Below are 23,505 nucleotides of genomic sequence, written 5' to 3'. Positions count from 1 at the left end.
GCTGCGCCTGGTTGGAAGATGTGGAGGTCAAGGAGACTCTCAGCTTGAAGTCTACGACACTGGAGCAACCTCCAGGCATCTCCAGATCAGAGCTGGATTCATTACTACAAGGTACTGCTGTGGATTACAGCACTGAGCACTTTTAATTGCTCCATCCCTGAAGACAAGATTTACTGTCCTTTCGCCATCTTCAGTTGTTACAGTAAAAGACAGGTGAAGAAATGTGCTTGGACTGATAAATTTTTTGGCAGTTTTGCACTGCACACAGGCTAGGATTTTTCATCTTAATGACCTGCAGCTGAAACAGATGTTTTGCTTTAGTGTTTTAAAGCACTTCACAAAACTTAACACTAATTTATTCTCTCACAGTGCAGGAAAAAAAAAAAGATGTCTGATATCGTTACTCACATAACAGAACAATGTGAAAAATGGAAACAGATGTTTCTCATTTAAGCATGAATAAGACAGAAGTGAAAGAAAAAAGATGATGTAGTAGTAGTAGTGATTAAGAGAAATATGATGGCTTGGTTAAGACAATTTCTTACGGATCTCCAGTTAGTACTGAAAGATCTTTCTAACAACTTGGTCCCTGATTCTGCTAGCACGTGTAAGTGCTTAACTCCAGCTATGGAGGTTGTCTCACATGCTTCATTTATAACATTTTTAAAAGCTGTACAGCCAAATGAACGCTTTACAGTTAGGAGTTGAGGGATCAACGGCATCGTTCCTGTATACAGTAAAGCACTGACTGTTTTCACAAACTACAGACATCTAAATTTGAATATCAGAATAGAAATAAAGTCAAACTGAAAATACCTTGTTTCCTGAAACACGAAGCAGCGCTTTGATTTTACTGCAGCAGAGACAGAGCACTGTGAGACCCAGAAGCAGCAACCAGGGACCTATTACGTGCTCCCCACTGAGAGTCTCGGCTTCCCCCGAGCGGTGCGGCTCCTGGCAGGAGGGACCTGCTCCACTTTGGCAATGCCTGTTGCTTCTCCCTGTCCCGGCAGAAGGAAAGGTCCAACTTCAGCTGCAGAAGCAGCTTCGGAAACCTCCAGTGACACAGGTTTCACTGAGGAAATTGCAACCCTTTACCAATCCACCACCACGAACAAAATGACTTGCTAGGGAATGAACTGAACCGGGGGAAGGGGTGTATGTAACGTGTCCTGGTATTTCTGTGTCTGGCAGGATTTGGGTGCAAGCAAAGAACCCATTTTTCATTGTTGGTACTACTTTTTATCTTAAGCCTGCCTTGGAATGTGAAGGATCCAAGCAGGCCAGTGCAGACCATCAGGCTCAGACAAGATTGTTCCCCTTCTTCCTTCCCTCCCTCCCTGCCTTCATCCCTCCAGAGTACAGCCTAGGCCAAGAGCCGTGTCCTTGCCCAAGAGCCACCCCCCACAGCTTCCACTGGCCTCCAAGGTGCCCTGGGGCTGGCCTCTGTGGAAGAGCAGTATAGAATTCCTTTTTACAGATGAACTCTTAGAAGGAAAAACTGAAAACTAAAATTCAGATCCTCTTGTTTGAGTATTAAGGACAATACTTCAGTCCTAAGAAACTGTGACTTTCCACTCAGCATTTTTAGTAAGAAAATAATGTTTCTGAAATTGTCACTGATTTCAGCCATGTTTGCTGAGAGAGATTTGGCCCTGTATGCAGTCCACAGACTGTGCATGCAGAATTAATAATCTCGTTAACATTACTATATGCAAATGCTCCCAGGATGCAAAGAGAGATTTGTATTTCAGATTAATATTTTATGGGAATTTTGTGTGTACATGATAAATGAATAAATGGAGGGACACAAGGGGACATGCAGAACATGTGCATCATGTGTGAGAACTGCATTAATTCTTAAATGTTTGCAATGGCCACAAGATGGTTAAGGAACAAAAAGATTTATTATTGTAATTACAAAGGAGGAGAGAATAAGAGAAGAAAAATGAGAGATCAAGGGAGCCGTTTCATGTTACAATTTCTCCAGCTGCAGAGCTGGCTTGAGAGGTTCTCCAAACCCTCCTGCCCCTGTCCTTTCCACCCTACGCGCCTTCCCCTAGCTGCAGATTACCATCCCTTTAATTCTGCCAACTCAACCATTTGCATGTTCAAGCTTTAAACCAGCTCTTAATTACAACATGGAATCGCACCCTTAGTCTCCTTGGTCTCTCATTCATTTTCAGCTGCTATATAACGAGGGGCAATGCCATGTAAAACTCAGCACTAATACAGCGTGGATATGAAAAAAAGAGGCACGTCAGAGAGACTGAGAACAGGTCTCAGAATTTGAGGGTTAAAAAGCAGAGTTGTTTAGAGAGAACCACCACTGGCTCCCCACTGTTTCAGCTTCTGGGTCACCCCCTTCCCCACCTCTCCAGTTGTCCTTATTCTATTGAAGTTTTATTGCTACTCTGGAATGACATGAAGCTCTCTCATGCTTTAACTATAAGAAATGTAAAATTGTATTTGTCCAAAAACCTACATGAGTGAAAGAAGATCCCTGAGGGGATATTATTAACTGCCTGCTACTTATCGTTGATGGTTATTCTCCGAGACAACTCTCCTGTTTAATCTTTACGCTCTCAACAATAACCCTTCTCTCTTTTTGATCAAGTGTTTAATTTTCTTGAAAGATTTTCTCTGACTTTAGTTATTATTGAAGGGGATTTTAATTTTACCCCAACTCTTTAATGGCTAAATCTTGCATATCCACTATTTCAAATAGGGGTATTTCAGTTCCTCTGAGTAAATAGTTCAAGGATTTGGTCTTGATAGGTAGCTGGAAAATTTCAAATCAAAACAAAATTGAAATTGCAGTTTCTTTTCCACTTCAGAATAGAGTTTTTAGTCTCCCTGAGTGACCTGTCAGTCTACTGGAATAAGAAATGGATACTGCTAGACTGCTACAGAGCATACTCCCGTGTCAGCAGAGTTTCATCAGCATGAGTGGCAGCCCTGTATGGGAAATCGGTTAGCTGGTTATTTCATCTGCAGCTCATCAAAGATAAACAAGATAAAAAAGACAAACAAAGGGAAGTGGTGATGTAGAATGTATTCTTACTTTCCTAGTCTCCACAGGCAATATTATTGCTAAATTTCCTCTAATTGTTTATAGTAGAACTTTAAAGCATAACAGGAGAGAAAAATAAAGAAAAACCCAGTAGAGGTTCAACGGAGAGCAAAGCCCAGAAACCCTTGAAACCTGCTTGCTTTCCTTTCTCATAAGCATCCTCAATCCTTCCCCATTGTCACTGCATCTCCACAGCGCAGTGGAAGCCCAGATCATGGGTAAATATCTAATAATATAATAGTTACATTTAGGGCAACCTAATAGAGCAGGGAAAGATTGCACCGTAGGACTGAGAGGTCTTTTGGGGAGGCTTGCTTTGTTTTGTCATACTGGGCACTCCCGTTTCCAATGACTTTGTTGTCCGCAATAATTGCAACAGTTTACAACAGTCTCCTGTTCCTAGAGCCAATAAATTATTAGATTGGGTCCATGATTTTGCAACTCTAGTCTGTATTCCCAATGTTGCCTTATTGTCTTTGCTTCTCCAATCTGAACGTGTGTGAATGGAAGCACAGAGCCCAGGTCTGCTCCCTCCTGTTCAGCCACTCTCCTTTCCTGGTTCCCAGGTTCAAAATGGGAACTCGGCACATCTTTCTTACAGCCTGAAGCAAAATGGTCATTCACTCATCTTCCTCACCCCTTTACCACATAACCCTTCCTCAAGGCTACCCTCCTTCTCAGCATGGACTTGCTCACAGGATGCAATCGGAGGAGTGCGAGGGGCTGCACAGGACACTGCTGCTCCATGACCAGGAATTCAAGCGAGGAAAAGACTCCAGTAAAAGTGAGCAGAGCCAAATGCCTAGTTAGCAAACACTAGAATATGCAAATCTAAATCTATACACCTGAGCCTTAAGTTTCCCCATCTGTAAAAACAATGTTGAAATACTTCCCTATTTCTCAAGAAGGTTACTAAGGTTAATAAATTAATTAATGCTTACATAACACCATATTATCAGAAAAATATTTTCCCTAAATCAACATGTTTTCAAATATTTCAGTTGATGACAGAAATTGATTTTACAAACAGGTACAACACAGACTATAAACAGCGGCTAATAACCTCAAGATGATACCCTTAAGATTAATCTAATATTGCAAGATCTTTCAGAGTGAATATTTATTTCCCCTGTTGCGTTTCTGTTGAGGCAGTTGGACTCAGCAGCCCCATTTGCTTTCTCAGCATCTGATGCCAGAGTACACAACAGTACGGGTGGAAAGAACGCAGCAAGAGAGAGATGTAATCACCAAAGAAATGGAGCAACAGACTTAAAAAGGGCATGATTCTCACAGCAGGTCAGCTGAAGTGGCAGCTGTGCATTTCTGGGCTAGTACCAAGTGTCCACTACCATCTTACAAGAATTTTTGTAGCTTTAGACTTTATCCTTGTTGACTGAAATACATAAATATTTTCTAACAGTATCACTGCTTTTCAGAGAGTACTGGTCCAGCCCCAGCATAGGACAAACTTTCTCCAATACTTCATTTTTCTAATCTCCAAGGCTCAAACAAGAGATGTGTGGAGAATCTTTGTGTGTTGCCCTTCACACTTGCATTCAAATCTTCCCTGCTTAATGAGCCATGGGCTGTTGCTCTGAAACAGAGGACATTAACCGTTCAGAAAAAATAAACCCCTGCAGATTAATCACCTGGCTTACTCATGGGCCCAATTCCACTCAGCAGACAGTGTGAAAGCAGAGTATCTCTGTATACACTGCCTGACTGATAAGCATATTAGCTGATCACTACGCCTGGCTTTGACAAGCGTATAGCATATGAGTCTTATTTCATTGTTTATTTCAAATGAATACCAGAGGTCTCCAAACATCCCTGTATTCACAGAAACTAACAAGTGTGCAGCCATTACATGATTCTGTTAGCATTCCCCCTTCCCCGTGCCAGTGAAATAATATCTATTTCATGCTTCTTGATTTTTAAAATTAATGTTTTATAGCTTTCTGAACAGCACTTAACTGCTAGGTATCACTTCTGAGTCCACCATGCAGTAATCTTTGCAAAGATAAGGATCTCAATTCATCTTGGGAACTACACTTCACTAGAAACTGGCCACTGACTACTAGTGGTTTACCAAGGAGCAGGAATACCTTTAACTTTATTGTTACTTAGCCTGACCACTCCATTTTAGTACAGGAGGGATAGTATGAAAAGGAAACAGGATTAAGTGTTGGCCAAAAGGATGGCAAACCCATCAAATGCCCTTTGCCAAACCTTGAACATAGCGTAGGCAGGACACAACGCTTAATTTTCTGGAAACACAGAGAAAGGAAACCTCCAACCAACCAGTTGTGCTGTCAGCACGATTTCCCCCATCCCACAGCAAAGTAAGCTCAAAAAAGACAAAGGGGATATGGCATTAAACAGTTAAACAGACCTGAACTGCTCCAATTTATGTAATGACAATACCCTCCCATCATCATAACCCACCTCTTCACCCCTGCCCACCCCAGCTCTCCATGGTTCAGAAGACTTTTTGAACAGAGTGATTCTAGCATAACATGAAGGAAATACCAGCTCTATCTTTTGATCATTTCTTATTCATCTCCTTTCTCTTGTTGGGTCAAATCTCAGTCTCACTGAACTCCTGATTTACCCTATTAGTGGGGAACAGTGAACCCCCATCCTCATTTCTTTCCTTCACATATCTACTAGCTTGTTTCCTATGTTTCCATTTTTATAGCCCTTAGAGGCTACAGGAGCGTGCTGCTTTGATTGCCTTTACCTTATCCTTCTATAGGTCATGCAGGTCAATGGCATACCTGGAATAAACTGGGACTGTTATTTCAACCGTCAGTCACACTTCAGCTGGAGGGCAAAGTCCCATTAGCAGGGAGACTGAAGTGCTGCAGAGCAAAGCAGAGGACAGTAGTGTCTTTGATGCCAACTGTGTGCTTCAGCTCCCACCCGTTAACAGGTATCCATGGGCACCGCTGTTCCCCTGGCTCTGTTTCCCTTTGATCATGTGTTGCCATTGGAGCATTTCAGTAAACAGGGCCCAGAGCAGGGTGTATGTGTCTCTGTGACCATGCATCACAGGCCAGATCCTCCACAGATTAAAAGTCAAAAACAGTTGTGGTGTTTTCCTGAGCTGAGGATTTGGCCCTGTATCCTTAATGCTCCTCTGCCACCAAGCAGGGCCTCATCAGCAAGATGCTGAGCAGCATTTGATTAAGACCAGCGTCAACGGAGTACACACAGCACCACAGATTCCCCAGAAATGGTGCTCTACAAAGAACCACCTGGACCCTACAAAAAAGCCACGTGCAGAGACCACATAAATACAGTGGCACTCCAAACTGGTTGTATTTGTAGACCTTCAGCCTGTGCTGCGGTCACAAGCCCTGCATTTGGGCACATTAGTTCACCACTTCTTCAAAAAGGCCAAAACACTGCTGACAGGGATGCAAACATGTTTGCTTTATGATGACGCAGAAAGACTCTGCCTGGAGTCTCCCAAACAAGCCTTCCCTTTCCTTCAGTGGCATGTGAAGAGTGCATACTACATGCTTTAAATGGGATTCAAGTCACTTTTTTCATTGCTACTAGAGCAGGTACTCCTGGAGATAAAAGCAACTGTCTCAGAAGAGCCAGTATGACATCTGGTACATAGCACCAAAAATAAATCTTTAACTTCCTCTCATACCTGCCAAACCTGCTCCAAGGAAATAAACCTGGGAAATATTACAAATACACACTTCTCTCTGATTTCAAAGGAAGAACTGACCTATTTTTTCTTTGCCTGCTTTAAGCATTTCCTATGACAAGATCAGTTTGCTAAAACAATGGGTTATGTTTGGAATAACCACAATCGTAAAAGAAAATTGCATGCATATGAAAAAGGCAAGTGGCCTGATGTTTGCATTGGAGGTAATTCACGCTAATACCGCTATTTATAGCGCAGCAGCACCTCAGGGACCCAGCCATGCTCAGCACACCTACTTGCTAAGCACTATAGAAACATGAAATCTGATAGTCTCTCCCCTGTAGTGCACTCATACTTGTGATTTATGGAAACTGGTTGTGTAATGCCATATAATTTGGGAGTGGCCCTTTGTTAAATTATTTTCTCTGGCCATATTTGTGTACTAAGTATTTGCCATCTCCTTTCAATAGCTGACCTGACTTACAAGAATAGGAGAGATTTGTGTATTGGCGAAGATGACCTACTTAAATCAGGAACAATTAAAGACCCAGTTCCTATTTACAGGGTTGACTAAGGAACCACACACACAAAAAAATCAAATTGAAGAAGTCAGGAAATGCTTCTCAGTGCTACAATTCTGGTCATACGGGAGGGTTGGGTCGAGGGGGGGATCAAAAAAGGAAGCGCTTGTGAATCATTATTAGCAATGTAAATAGGACACATTTGGAGGCTGTCACCATCCTGATCGCTCATCTGCTTTTATTAGCCCTCATTCTTTATTGTCTTTGGTTTTCTGCGCTTGTCGTTAAAGTTAGTTATGTTATAGGCATCTGTTTAGCATATTCTATATGAAAATGCAAACGGAGATGAAAAACAGTAAAATAAATATATGCAGCTTCCATGTCATTTATATATTTGACTGTAGCACATGAAATACAAAAGAATTGTTTATCACTTCCAAAGTCTGCTTGTTCATTATGTGCATTACTTTTTTACCAGCAGATGGCAGTTTACCATTATTTTAAATAGGTTCTTTTGTTAATATCAGATGTTTTAAAGTTCTAAGTGGCTGGTAAAAAGCCTTGAGCTCATTTCAAAGTTAATTTTTAATTCAATTTCCTTATGCATCATCTCCTCTAGAAAAAGTAATCAGAACTGAGCTATTTGTTTCAGTTTACAGCCCTGCTGTTGACCGAAGCTAAACATTATCTATACAGTTACCCGACAGCAAGTTCATCCAGCACCAGTGGGTATCAGATCCAGCCTCAAACACTCGCTGCTGCTGCCAGCCCCCTGAGGCACACTTTACGCTCCCCAACTCCCAGCCTGTGCTTGGGGAGTTGCACACAACATTACTAACTCTGGTAGCAAGGGCAACGTGAAGGATGTGATTGTACAGGGGGGCCAGTGGTTTATTTACTGCTGTGTTGCTTGAACACTGTCTGAATTTTAAGTGACAAAGAGTTAAAACTACCATCCGGGCAATGCTGTGCTGCCTCCTGCACTGCAGCCAAGGAGGACCAAGGGTGCGGGGAGTCTGTGCCAGGAGATGCAGCCTGCAGGGCACTTTCACAAATCTTGCTGCTACTCAAGGCCATCCTTTAACCTAGTCAGAGATGCAACCATGAGACCATCTCCCCTGGCCTAACACAGGGCTGAGAATGAGAGCCTTCTCAGCAAAAAAACTCCAGCAGGGAACACGAGCAAAATGAAAGGATGAGTCTGTCAGTTCAACACTGCTTTAAGACCTGTGCATGGATTTACCCTGGGCATCACCTGACATGTGCAGCTCTCACAGGCGCAGCAGTGCTTATCCACATCCTAAAATCAGGCCCAGGGGAGAGACTCATGTACCAAGAGCCTCCCTCTCCACTGACCCTGTGATGACATTGCTCAGTCTTCTGTGAGCCCATCTTTCCTTCCTGCCCCAACAACTCCCTCCTTTGTGTCAACACTGGCATTCAGGCTGACTTGATGAGGCAATGAGGCAGCTCGCAGTTGGATTTGTTCCCTCATTCAACTCTGCCACCCACCACAGCACACAAATGCTCCTTTTGGCAGCATCAGCCGCAGAGATTTTTGCTGGATTAAAGCAATCATGTGACCCCCCAGCTTCTCGCAGGAGCAGCACCAAAACAGCAACAAAGAGCAGAACTCCTCTCACCTACACCACAGGCATGCCAGCTCGGCCTTTCGCTATGCGATGGTATTTCAGGCACACATCCATTTTCTGACAACTCTTCAGCCACTGAGCACGATGGTGGGTTGAAACAGACTGCACAGAGAGCGGGAAGGAGGAAAGGGCTTCCCTCACCTGCCCACAGCCTGGGGACAGACTGGTTTTCTTGTTGGGCTGGGATTTTGTTCATTTGTTTTTTTTGTTTTGCTTACATGGCAAACTGCTCTTTCCCTAGGGCTGCACAGGTCCTTTCAAGTCCTGCAACTTTTGAATTTGTGTTCCTTGTATTCTCACACTGAAGTGGCAAACAAGAGACTCAGAGATCATTTTGCATCTGTTAAAGAACTAAACAAAGCTAAAAGTTCCAAAACAAAGAGTAGTGACACACACCAGTCTGTAACCTATCTTGGGAACGCAACATTTTCTTTTACAAGCAGTCCCACATAGCCTCTTTTTAATGATCTGCAGAGAGACTGAGAAATTCACCAGTGGTATTAAATTAGAAGCTGAAAACAACAGGGAGCGCAGATGTGTTATACAAATGGGCAGAGAGAGATGAAAAACACGGGAAGGAGAAAAGAGATGTGACAACATTTGGGAAAAACAGGAGAGCGTTACAGTGTGGGGAACAATAGGACACATGTATACATGGGATCAGGCACAGATTTACCAGGGGAGATCAAAAATGTGCAAAGGGGAACAGTTCAGCAGTAGGGGGAAAGAGACTGACCAACAGGTCTTTTCTCTCTAACGCTGAAGATTCCTGAAGATGCACCACACTGGGTACCCATCGTGGTGAAGTCCTCATGGGCAGAGCTGTGCTTATAAAATAACACTGATACAGTTTCAACAGCCTTTTGTTGGAACAAGTAGCAAATGGAAGTATTTAAGAATCACATAATGACTTTTAGCCTTTGGCAGTTCCCAAACAATCATATAGCCAGAAAATACATGCTGATCAACCTCTCTTCCTCATGTGGGCAACTGCATAGGCAAAGCAGACGTCCAAGTGAACCCGACACCATCCTATCAACTTTTGTTTCCACCTAAGAAGTAATTTAAATAACATTCAAAGTAGGCTTAACATCAGTTATTACTCTGTTTGATTATTGCATTCCTAAGATAATGGATTTCAAAATTCCATTTCTAGTTGAAGATTAAAGAGCTACTTCTAGACTTCCTACCTGCTTTATTAAAGTAAGACTCAATCTAGTCTCAAAAGTTGAACATTAATATAGAGGAGATTTGCTGTCATCTTAGTAAGTGTTATCAGCAATCATTTAGCATTCCCATTACCTTCCCACCCAGACGTCACCTACTCATGTTGAGAAGCAAACTGGATTTCTTATACCCACATGCCACCTTCATCTTGCAGGTACTCAGGGACACCTAACACTGTTGGACCCCAGCTTTTCTGCTCTGCTTCACAGAGTGAAAGCAAGTTTGTGCCTCAGGGCAGAAAGAGGGCAGCTTTTCACGCCTGTGATGCACAGGTACCCCCCTGACCTTCTAAGCAGCCTGCTCCCCCTCCAGGGAGGTTGCTGCGAACAGAGGAGAATGCTGCTGGCTCACTGCATGGCTAATGTGCAAATAGCATCTAGCCACAGTTGATGCCCTGGTATATACTGGGCATTGGAAAGCAACACACATTCCTTCAGAGTGCAAGGCAAGAGGCGAATCTTTTAATTGTCCAATCACGCACATCATCAGGCAGTGGAAGTCCATTTAGGTAGCCCTGCACTTTTTGTATACACACCGTCACTTTGTATCGCAGGCACGGAGCCCCAGCACTTGCCTATGACTACAGCATACGCTCCCAGAAACAGGGGCGGAGCAAAGAAGGAAGAGAAGAGATCTCACTCAGCAAGGTGCAGAGCTGGGCCCTCTCGATCTCACCTCACAAAGCCAAAAACAAGGTGGCTCCTGGCGCTGCTGCTGGAGAAAACAGAGGAAAAATCCCACATCCTGATGAGAATCTGGAGCAAAACTATGCCCATGGATTTTATCTGAGATACAGCACTGCCTAAATCAGGTCTAATTGCCACACAATACAGGATGGAGAATCTCTTCATTACCCCAGAATCTGTCCCAAAGGCTGAGGACTCTTAGCTGCTTCATAATCTTGTGCACTGAGTCATATTAAATCAGTAGCAGGCCTCAGCCTAGGTTTGCCACTCTATGAATGTGCACTGCATTGGGAGGAAGGAAGAGTTGCAATCTGAGCCTGAAAGTCACGGTGTACATTTCCTCCCCCCCTTTTCCCCCCCAGCTTTATGCCAAAAGCAGAGCAGCAACCAGGTGACTTATCTGCCGCCAGCACCTTCTATTTTCTAAGCTTCCTACGAGAGCACAGAGAAACCATGATGCTGAAGAACGACATTATCTCACTTTGCACCAGATTTTCCGCCTCCCTCTGTGATTTACCATGCCAAAATCTTTGCCATTTGAGTGATATGGAATGCGGAAGATGAAGGCTCAAAATCTGCAATTTTGCCTAGAATATGCAGCAAATGTCGAATTAGAAATCAATACTTATGAGCTATGTTCCTCCACTATAATTTGTTCTGCCCCAAAGTATCGCTGCTGCATCACTTAGAAGACAAGAGGGGTTGAGGCAAAGTCTCCTAACAGAGGAACACATAGCAGAGTACCATGTGGGGAGCAGAAGCAGGCTGGAGGCTGACAGTACTTGGCTCTCCAGAGACACCGGCCTGCAAGACAGGGACAGAGGAGCCCACGGAGGGGAGAGCTTCAAGACATTAAATACCTGGTGGCTGAGAGCTGGTGCAGCTGCAGCAACCAAGAAGGGTTTGTCTTCATCTGCTGAGCAGGGCTGTGGGCTCCTTCCCGGTGGAGGCGGACGTGGTTGGGTCACGTGCGGCGGTGTCCCTGGAGTCCAGCTTCCTGCAGCGTGCTCTGCAGAGGGCAGCAGCTCAGGCAGCGCAGGAGCTCCAGCCGGGGAGCAGAACCCGCCTGCCTCACAACGCGTCCCACTGCCAGGGTGCCCCTCGGCAACACCTCTACCTCTTGGTTTCTGGGTGGAACTAAGACCTAGAAACGAAGCTCTCGAACCTGGCACCGCAAAATGGAGCTTGCAAATAACTGGATGCTTAAGAAAATTGCCCTACAATGTGTGTAACTAAGGTGGGAATTAAACATAAGGCAGAAAGTCAGGATTTGACTGTGTGTTTAAAGGGGGCCGTGTCCCATCAGAAGCCAACCTATCAGTAAAACCGGGAACAAAACAAGGCCTGAGCACCTACCAAATGGCAAATACCCTCAAACAAAACAAAGAGCTGAAACAAAAAGAACCATTAGAGTCAAATGCCCTTTCACCTCCTAGCAGTACGTAAACACATGAAGGCCAAACTCAGGCAGAACTATTGGTTTTGTGGCAAGTTTTCTCTGACTAAGAACTTGTGTTTTTAGTCCAGCATCTGAGATCTTTGGCCAAGCCGCACGCTGCTACATACTCTGCAGTTCCACTTGGCTGGGGTGTGGGACAAACGCAAGACTAATTCTTCAGCCAGGACTCATCTACTGTGCCAAATAGGATGAATTAAGAATACACTCACTAGGTCAGTGGGTTTTATAAATTACAAGTGTTGCAAGGGTTACCAACAAAAGAAATTGTAGGATATACCGAGTTTCATTTACAGCTTGTATACTGAAAGTAAGGATCCTTACCCAGCAGTGAATTTTGCTCAGTGTAAGTAAATGCAAATAGCCTACACTGAAAACGTGAAAAATAAACAAAATATCATTTAATTTAATTTAAGCGCCCAAGCAAGTCATTCGCAAGTCTGTTTAATGTTTAGGAAGAAAAAGCCTTAGTTCAGTCCCTACAAATGGTTTTAGTTACTTCTGTGACTTTCCATCTCTTGAGGATAATCTACTCCTAATAAGGACAATTGCTTAGATTTATTACCCCACTGAGGTCTTGTTAAAGATCTAACAAAAATCCTATTTAAATGAAAAGGACAATAGAATCTTTAAAGTCAGTGTAGAGTTTAATTAAAACCTGAAAGAGAATCCATGTCTTTATGCATAACAAAAGCAAAAACAGATTTCGAAGCTGTTAAACTACATGTAATTGGCATAAACTATCCATTGAGCCAAAGCAAAAAAAAAAAAAAAAAAAAAGCAGGCTATCCTGTGGAAATTGGAGTCTATTAATAAATAACAAACCTGATACATGTGCATAGCCATATTTTTGCATGCATTTTTTAATTTGCCTAATTTGCTAGGCATATATTAGAGCAAACATGAGACATGCTAGCTGTTAAGTTGAACAAATCCAAAAGGGACAAAAAAAGACTGATTGAAATCAATGCATTAACATGCACCAGCATTTAAAAACGTTTCATAACGTTCCCAAAGAGAGTCTGTAAACTGCAGCAGTCTCAGTGCAAAAGTGCTGTTATCTGTGTTCCCATGTAGTCATTATTCACACAGGGGAGTATACAGTTCCTACAATCATTTTTCATGCATGAATACTTTAAAACCCAAAATCACTGACATAAATACACAAGGGGGACCTCCCTTTCAAAAGTTAACATCTTACGAACTCTGAAAGGGAATGTGAAGACAGACACCAGTCCACACGCTGATGCAGCTCTCCTGGAGGGAAGGGTCTGTGCAGAGCCCCCCTGCAACCCCAGGCACACCCAAGCCTTCCCCAGGCTGGGAGTCACCACTGGCCACTCGCCCCCAGCTGCAGAGCCAAACCCAGAAACATACAGACAGAGCAGACCAAAATCTTACCACTTCTCCCTTCCCCCCACCAGCATGCAAGTGGGGCCCCACATGTAGGGAAGGGAGGTCAGCCCAACAGCTGCTTTGGGCATGCAGTTTCCTTTTCAGAAGATAATAAATTTTGAGACAAAAAAGTAAGCCCATAACCTATTTCTGCATTAAAGGCACTTTTCCTTCTCTGTCTTTCCACATGATAAAGGATGATGGGCTGGCTGGGGGCAGGCAGACACACAGATGGGCTCTGCAGAGAGGAAACACACGCAAAGGCAGCTCCATGCAGCAGCGGTGACTGTAATGCTGCGGCTGGAAAAGGAGGTGACAAAATGGTGGCCCTTCCCTCCTGTCTGGCTCAGCTTGCACCCCATCGGTGAGAACGACAAAGCAAAACGGTCACTAGAGAACTCCAGGTCTGAGATGGGTCATGCTATTGATTCCCTCATTTGGAAAAATCCCAAGAAGATGGTATGTTAACCTTCCCTCTGCAGCACGTCTGTCCCTTGTTTAATGATTTAATCACTTTAATCAAACACATTTCAAGCCCACAGTAAGTGGCCATCTTATGACTTAGGCCTTTCCACAAAATTAGCTGCAGTTAAAAAATTACAGCTCTTTCCAGTGCTGTAGTATAGTCAGCACCTTTGCTTTTCAACTGCATTTTTGTACAAGTGACCCCCTGGCACTATGTCTGACTTGGGCAGCTGTGGCGGAATGTATCAGAAGGGCTAGAAGCCATCTCAAGTAAACAGTCGCCTGCATTAACCAATGCTCAGCTCACCTCTCACAGACTTCTGAGACTGAACTGGTGGAACAGCATCTTTATCAGTATTTAGGGCCGCTTCTTTTAAATTCAGGAAAACCTGCCCAAGGCTAGCTGTGTGCCCAGCCAGCAGGTCCCTCAGAGGCCTGGGAGGCAGCGGTGGCAGCCCAGAGTCCCTGCTGGCAAGTCTCTGTGGCACCCCTTCCCACAGAGACCTCTGCTGCGGTGACTCGAAAGGTCTTTGGATAAATGCAGTGAAATCCACCGTGGTTCGGTTACAACAGCAGCTTTGCAATACCTCAAACTCACCTTGCACCCGGTACTACTGACACCGAGGTGGAGGGCGCGGTAACACGCGACTGCCATCGGCTAATTTGACCCGAGAGCGGGACTGAGGCGTACGGCCGCTGGCGGGCGGCGGGGGAAGATGGCTGCCGCCCCGCGCCGGGCCGGGCCCGCCCGTCTCCATGGCGACGGCCGCGGGAAAGCGGGGGGGGGGGGGGGAGGGGGGGGTGGTGCGCTCAAGGAAACGGTGGGCGGCACCAACGCCAGACCCGGCCCAGGGCGGGGCGGGGGGACGGGGAGGGCCGCCCCGCCGAGGCCCCAAACGTGCCGCCGGGCCCGGCCCCGCCGTACCCGAGCGCGGTGAGGGGACGGGCCGGCATCGCCCTGATCCGGGATGGGGCTGGTTTCCGCCCGCAGTTGTTGAGGGAGGCGGAGGGTGATTCCTCAAGGCGCCTCGGGCCGGCGATTGGGAGCCTAATCAGGGAGGGGAAATGTCCGATATGAGGCCTCTGCGAAAGCCATGTTAAAACACTTGGCGTGCGGTGCATGCTGGGGCTTGTATTCCTCAATGACCTTTTTAAAGAAATAAGTTCTGAAATCTCTTGTCAGCGTCTGTGGGAAGGCACAGATGTTTACAGATGTTAGCCAGTACTTGAAATTATATTACCGATTCCACGTGGTGGCAAAGATCTCATTTACCATTCCAGCCGCATATAGGCGGGAAACGTAAACTGAATGCTGCCCTTTTTTCAGCTTTTTCACCAGAGATAGAAAACCCAGCACAGTTCCGAGGCAATGTGAAGGCTGCAAAGCTGGAGGGAAATCCTGGAGCATCCCAAGCACTTTGAACCTCCTCTTTGAACAGCCCTGCAGAAGCAGGTGGGTGGCAGAGGGCTGCAGCAGAGCTCCACATCAGCAACCAGCTCTTCTGACAGAACATGCGTAACCCAGAACTACGCTCTCAACGAGTACTGCCATTACGGGTTACGTCCCTGGGCCTTCACAAGCACATTGCGGTCATACTAACTCCCAAAAATGTCTGGCTGGTCAGCACAACCTTGTCTAGCAATAGGAAACACGGCATCTCCATAAAGTTTGTCTGCGGGAGAGACAGGACAAAATACGGGCAGTGAAGGTGAGGAATGTCCCCAGCTTAACAGGCCTACGTTGCTCCAGAAGCCTCCGTGCTTTGTGGAAGCAACAGATGGTTCCTAAAGCCATGCCTCTGAAGGAGGCAATACTTTGTCCAGTATTTTTGACTCCTGGTTTGTTTTTTTTTAGTTACAAGATTAATTGAACTAAAAGTGTTAGGCCAGATACTGCACTCCTACATTGAAAGTTATGGGAGTGACTTTTTCATAAAAACATATCTTGAGAAGGTTCCTCAGTAATCTTACCCCATTGGAGGAGTGGATTGTTGTCCTTGTCCTGGGGAGAGCTGCTCTGAGAAGGCTGATGATGGACACAGGCTGCTCTGTTTGTCTTCCCTGATCCAGAGCCCTGGGACACTCCCTCACAGGCTGGTATCATGATGTCTCCATGTCTGATACCAGCTCTACCTATGGCTGCAGTCACAGGTTCTGCAGCGAACTCTCACGCAGCTACAGTACCTCTATGAGCCTAGCACCTCCAGAACATATAAAGGGTATGGAGGAATACAAATAAAGGACTTTACTTCCTTCTGTGCACCATCCCACCCCAGGAAAGGAAACAATTTCTTACAGGGCTTCCAGTAAGCAAAAGGTGTGGCCTACAGTTAACTGGGGCCACAAATACAAACATTTTGATAATTACCTCAATGGATAGGTAAGTGTTTCAGTGCTAACACCTGAAACCTTGAAATTAGATGACACATTTTAAAATCGGCCTCAGAGTGATAAAACCACCCAAAGGAGAATATACAGCTACTTTGGAAAGCGTTAATGCAGATTAATCAATAGCAGAAGTCAGAGTTCCTCATAAACTCTTCTGGTCCTCAGATCTGCTCTTCCAGAAGAAAAGCCCTTTAAGAGCACGACAGACACTTTGCTTTCCAGCACACTCCAGGAGATCTCAGTAGAGCTCACAGATACCCAAGTGAGCAGGAGTTCACTCAGGTGAGCGAGCATGCCTGTCCCACATCTGTTACAATTTACACACTTGCACGACCAGCACACAGTTATCTCTGTAAAGCTAAAACCAACCAACCAAAACCAGAAAAAGGCAAGGTTTCAGAGTAGTTGGCTCTTTTTGATCCTATCTGCAGGGATCCTGAATTAGCAATTGTCGGTAGGTAGAAGCTTTTCCTTCTGATAAACATACCCACAGAATCCGGATTTCTAAGAGTAGGTGTTATTAGAATGGCAGGACAGAATTATTCTTTAAATCATGAGAAGTCTGATCTGTTGGAGAGCTACATTAAATAGAAAAGCTTGAAAATTAATCTCACCATTGTGTCACCGTAGGGTAAATCTTTCTTTCCAGACTTACTTCCAGTGTGAAAATTCCCAAATGGTTCACAGAGCACCACAGACACCCCTCAGCCTGCTCTAGGGAACTCTCCTCACTCCTGTCACTAAAGCTTGGCTCCGTCCCACAAGCAAAATCCCAGCTCCTCCACAAGATCTTTGCTCACTGCTTTTCCTTTCTCTACCCCACTTGGCAGTGCCAGATGTCTCCTCCCCTAAGCACTGCTCAGTTCCTCTCAGAGGAGGAGACATCTGCCTCTTCCCCCAGTAACCCAGAACCCAGGAGACAGGCCCGTGCCCTCCTTGCAGCTGCCTTCTCCATGCCCTGCTCGAGTCCCAGCAACAGCGTCTAACAAGCTGTACCACTGCAGTGAACTACGTGATCATCACAGACACGAGTAGGGAAAATACAGGACAGTGGTTTACACGAGGAACAACTGAAAAGGGACTTGGGTTTTTCTTTGAGACAATCTTTTTTGTTTACGCAGCCTGTAGAAAAGTCGAGTTTTCTTGAGTATAGTTATCTTTTAAAAGCAGGAGGCATTTTCTTTGCTCAAAATTCAAAGGGACACTCAACTGCACTAAATATAAACTAAACTAAATAAATAAAAAATCATTTTATTAGGGAAGCTGCTTCTACTGTCACTATGACTAGTCCTACCTTACTGTCACCTTTCCCCCATTATTTACTAGTGCTGCATGTCATACACACGTACATGCAGATACACCCACCTACTAAAACAAAATGCAACAAAGCCTCTACCCACTTTGGATCTGCTGAAACTGACAGTGAAGCCACACAGTACGCTAGGAACTACCTGTAAGTATTCTCAAAAATATGCAATTAAATAAAAGAACAAACCTAAGAAAAAAAAATTACAGCAGGTCCTGTGTGTTCAGACAAGAACCTGAAATTACACCTCATTTCTTTTCAGGTTACCATTTGTTTTGTATTACATTTAAATACTGAAGAACGTTGGCACGAAAAATGTTTATGTTGTTACTCTTCTAGTGTTTCTCTAGACAGTCATTCTCCAGCAAAACTCCTGCAGGGGTAGGCTCTGGTGATAGAATGCATTTAAAAATGATGGCCAGATGGTGGCACAGTAAACGCCCTTCTTTGGAAGGGCTGTACACGTCTATTAGAAATATTTCTTGTTCCATATGCATATCACAGAGTATTAGACACATGCACTCCTCACACAGAACCACCAACCTCCCAAAACACATGTCAGCAGAGTATTTACTACCAAATCCAGAAGGAGTTTATGGTTCTAACATTGTCCCCATTAATGAGAAAAATGTCACTATATAAAAGTTCTTTTTTTTTTTCTCCTTCTTATCAAATCCTTCAAACGGCTGATAACTAGCTTTTATAGATTGGAGAGTCAGATAGAATTCTGAATCTATTATTTTACTAAAACCCCAGGGGTCAACTTATCACCTGAAAACCATTTTACATGGACAATTTGACTTTCATGTGGAGTGTCAGAACATACCCTAGATGGAAATCTAAAATAAATTATATGGAATGCTGCCTTCTTTGTGCTGAAATTTATCGGTCCCACACTACAATAATTTTGAAAATTGTATCCCTTAAGCTACAGTGCTGAGATATTATTAACTGCGTGAACTGAAAGAGCAGTTCTGATTGGCTGCTATAAAGTCTATGGACAGAGACTAATTTCTATTGAACCACATGCTTACCCAAAGCCGTTTTCCACCATTCCAAGCTGACAACTTTATTTTCTTCCAGAACACACTGCCCATTTTATTACTATCATCCTCAGTATGCACTGTCATTTCAGTAAATCGTTCCAGAAGCTAAGAATATGTCTAAGCTTCTGCTGATACGGCTGCCTGAGACCATCATACCCGACAGAGAGGGAGGGAGACCGACCCACTGGTACCTCTTATCCTCCTAATACAGGTTATTTTCCTCACTAAGCACGCCTCCAGTCTCTGAAATGCACCTCTGTGATCTATCCCAACATAAGCAGATCTATTTCATGGCCCACACTTTCTTAATCACTTCTACTACCATACTTTTGAAATAAAATTATTTGATAATGTGTTGGTGCTTTGGTGAATGCTCCTTTTACATCTATTAGTACAGTTTTTAGAAATCATGCAACTGACCTCAGAGCCTAAAATCTTTTTAATTGAGAAGATATGTTAATGTTAATGATCCAGATGCTGGGTGACTATTCTTTGAGTAGAAATTCTCAGTGAGGCAGAAAAACCTCCTCTAGGCATAACATGTAAGGTACAAGAATGGAGCCTTGGGATAAAAGAAGTTTATTTCCTGCACCACCCAGTAACATAACAAACCTGGACCACAACAGCTAAAATATTACACCACAAACAGAAAAAAAAAAAAAAAAAATCAGAATCCTAGTAATAAACTCTACTGCCCCATATTTATTCACATAAATTAATAACCTTTATAAACTGAAAGAAATGCTAAAAAGGAAGTTCTGACCTGCACATTCAAGTTTCTAGACAGCACTACTTTCACTTTTTCTTTACTAAACAGTATCAAGCCTCTCCAAGAGGCATTCAGACTAATGATGATGCACTGTGGCCAATCAATCTCTCTGAGTAGACAACCCATCGCTGTTGGCAATGGCATTCAGCTCAGTGAGGCCTTTGCCAAGCAAGGATTTGAAAAAGGTGGTTTGGCAGGTCTTTTCCAAACCCTTTACTGCCTGACCAACATCTTTCTTCTATGTTAGGATATATCTAAGAAGCAGCAGAAGCCTGTCAGTAAGTGAACACTCCATTGCAAAGTCACAGTCACAGCTTTTCAGGGAGGGAAGTGGCTAGTCATTGAATGGAACCCCGTGTTCGCTTTCTCTCATGCTATCTGACTTCCCAAGCTGATTCCTCAAGGATCTGGGGGAGCCCTGCCAGCTTGCCTGAGTGTGACAGGGGTCTGCTCTGCCGAGCTTGGCTTTGCTGGTGTCTGAGCTCTGTATGAATACTGGTGCCGAAGCCATGCTGAGCAGTGTAACATCCGAGTTCAGCAATTAGACAACTACTACACTGAAGACAGTTCATTATTAAAATGGTCTAGAGTTCTACTGAAATAAATATCATATTTTAGAGAATTTGTGCAGTGAGCTGCAACAACTGTGGTAAAATGGCATATCTAGCTTTAACTTTGAAACACTTGTGGTTTTGTTTCGGCCAAGCATCTCAGTGGGTCAGTGACGGCCTATGTCAGGCAGAAATTTTAAAAGCACGAACTTATCTTTAATGGAAAAGATAACACAAGGAAATTATTTGGGACAGTAAAAGTAATATACCCGTGTCTGCTTTAATTATATCCTACCATTTATTAAAGCGACTAGAGCAAGTTAGCAGGACTTTTTCTGTCTTAGGCAAACAATAGAAATTTCCTCTCATCACAAATTCACAGTACTGGAGATACTGAAAAGTGCCAAGTTTGGAGCTGTCCACTTGTATTGATAAATATTCTGAGCACTTAAGTGCTTAAACTGTTGAGATGTATGTTTTGAGATCTATTTCTACAAATGATAGCTTAATTACCTCAAAAGCAGAAAGTCACAATTCCGTAGTAGGCACAACTGATACAGCCTGAATCTAGCTGGAAGTGTGATCAGGTATCAACATGCAGCAGCTTAAAAAAAGTTACACAAGCTGACCTTAAGACATGTGACTATCAGGTTTTCACTGTAGAAATACATATTTTTCAATATCCTTTTCTGAGCAGAAATCATGTCATTTATATGCAAATCAGACTATTCTGCAGCTGTTTCTTCTGTGCTGAAGCCATGGGAATTATTTGCACTTAATAAAGCCTCATAAATAGGTTTTGCCTCTAAATGGATGGGGGAGAAGCAAATATATCATAGCCATTTACAGTTACAAGCATCTTTTTATTTTGAAACTTACATGCATCCTTTAATAGGAATTTTCACAGTTACAAAAGAACCATTGTTTCATTTATATAAACAATACCCTTAGAGCCTTCAAAACAAAGTATTTTGCATTCTTCCCTATGTTCAGCTATCTAAAATGTAGAAATTGCCATGTAGCATCAATCAAAAGGACAGTCTGCATCATCACTACATGCTAGCTACACGTAGTATATATTAAATACAGGAATAAATTCCTTGCTATTATACCTAGGCACTTTTATTATATTTGAAAGAACATATACCTTCTTTATACCAAGTATGTCCACCCAGTATAATCTACTACATTTCTGCAAAATATGTAACATTTTCATTCACCACTAATCAGATGTACCCTGCAAGTCCTGGGCACATGGAAACTCAGGAACACTCGAAGCACATCCCACAAGACCAGAATGAAAGTGTAGTGTTTTAGTGTGGCAGGCAGCATACTAAACCTAACTGGGAAACAACTCTCCCTAACTGGTATAAACTGTTTGGATTTGTACCTCTTGTTAAGCGCAGGACATGCAGTTCAGGACTGCAGGTTAACAGGAACACAGCTTTTCCAGTCACTTCACAACCACAGGGAAAAGCAACAGTGACTGGCACCACCTAGAGAAAGGCAGGAGACAAAAGGGCCCCCAGGGCCGCTATCACTTCGGAGGATGCAATCCTTACCCCAGCCCTCTCCATGTGAAACACTGTCAGGAGCACATGGAGACCAAGAGTTAAAACACTGGGAGAAAAGTGAGGGCTTGGACAGATACAGTTTTATCTCATACAGGTTTAAAGAACAAATAAAGTAACATGGCCCAACCGGGGTGACCCTTATCTCAGCTGAACAGTGGCAGCCAATAAACCACTGCCCTTTTTCTATCCAATTTTTTTCAGTCAAGCTGAACTTCATCACTGCAAACTATCAGCACGCTGTCTGTGCCTCAGTTTACTCTCATGTAGGCCTTCAGTAAATTCAATGTGCTGTCAGCCCTCTGCAGGAAGTGAGTTTTACCCAGACTAGTACCTCTATCTCCTTCTTAAGCAAAGGAGCTAGGAAAAAAAACCAAACAAAACACACAACCAACCAACACCCACAAAAAACCCCAACCAAAACCAGGCATTCGTGGATCTCATTTCATGGGTATTGTTTAAAGATTCTGTCAGTAAAACAATTGACATGATACTGCTGTCTTGGTTCTACGCAGAAAGCAGAAGGAGTAACAAACAGGTAACCCAAGATACCCTTTCTTTTAAAAGGGATACCACTCATTCTGTCATAATGATGCCTTCGAGAGGTTTCATTTGTGCTCTACAAAATGACTGATTTCAACTATTTCTCAGGTGCTTATTGGTTCCATACAATGACTTCTGCTCACTCTTTATCATTATGTTGACTGCCTTTAAGAGCACCAACTTTTATACCTCACGTAACTATTCTGTGAAGGTGTATCTAAGTAAAAATACACCCAAATAACAAAAATCTGCCTTATTTTAACAATTACTGTAAAGTTTAACACATTAAAGTCTTCAAATACGTGAATAAAGGCTATGTAATTAAAACAATCATGAGACATCCTGCATACAATTAAAATGACGTCACAATACATTTACAGTATTCTATATGCTATAAAGGTACCTTATACCCAAATATGTCTGGCAACATGTTTAAACACTATACTTATTCTTCTGCTACCAATTTTTGAAGATCATGGTTTTTGAGTACATATTGCATTTTCTTCAGGCACAGATACGGCTGACCTCAGTTTATATTTTGAAACCAATATATGTGATAGGACAAGGAAGCATATAGGGAAGTTGAAGTTAAATTAAAAGCAGGTATGAGCATGTATTTTATTACGGAGAATCTGACAAGTAAGATAGTAAAATCTGACTTCTTGTCACATTGAATTTTCTTTCACTACTCTGTTATGGGAAACAGTATTTTTATAATGTAAATTTTATAGAATCATCCCCAGACTAAAGTCTGTGGCATTCTACTGTATCCCCAAAGAATTACTTATACAATCCCACAGATTCAAACTCAAGCCACTCATTTAATGTTATAATTCTATGCAGAATTAAAAACAACAATCCTTTCAGACTTTAACAATGTTTTTATGTATTCTTGTCTGTATTTTATCTATTGGTAGTAGCTTAATGAAATTGTCTGACGTTATCCCGTTGAATTTAAGTAGTCTGTTCTTTCATCTGGGCAGCACCTGAAGGAAGCTGCATGCAGCAACATTAGTGGAGCTCAGCCATCTTTTGCTGTATAGAAATAAGACTATTCAACTTAGAAAAGCTGGATCCTTACATGGATAAAAGAACCCAGGCATCTCACGTGCACAGGAAAGGCAATATTCAGTGAGGCTGGCTGTGAATTTACAGCACACCAGCTTCTCCAGCCTAACTGTATGTGGTCACTTTC

At 43.3% G+C, this 23,505-nt stretch overlaps 1 protein-coding gene across 1 annotated transcript in view; it reads right to left on the bottom strand.

Annotated features, from left to right (window-relative positions):
- The window catches only part of ZNF644 (zinc finger protein 644), a 78,084-nt gene extending 66,385 nt beyond the window's left edge, over positions 1-11,699 (bottom strand). The window contains exon 1 of the mRNA XM_054210917.1: positions 11,681-11,699. The gene's annotated coding sequence lies outside the window, so the exon portion shown is untranslated. The remainder of the gene's footprint in view (positions 1-11,680) is intronic.
- Positions 11,700-23,505: the final 11,806 nt, after the last annotated feature.

The sequence above is a fragment of the Rissa tridactyla genome, chromosome 8 (assembly GCF_028500815.1).
Source record: "Rissa tridactyla isolate bRisTri1 chromosome 8, bRisTri1.patW.cur.20221130, whole genome shotgun sequence".
NCBI classification, from domain to species: Eukaryota; Metazoa; Chordata; class Aves; order Charadriiformes; family Laridae; genus Rissa; species Rissa tridactyla.
The sequence above is the reverse complement of the archived record's forward strand: the minus strand, read 5'-3'. Positions and strand labels throughout refer to the sequence as shown.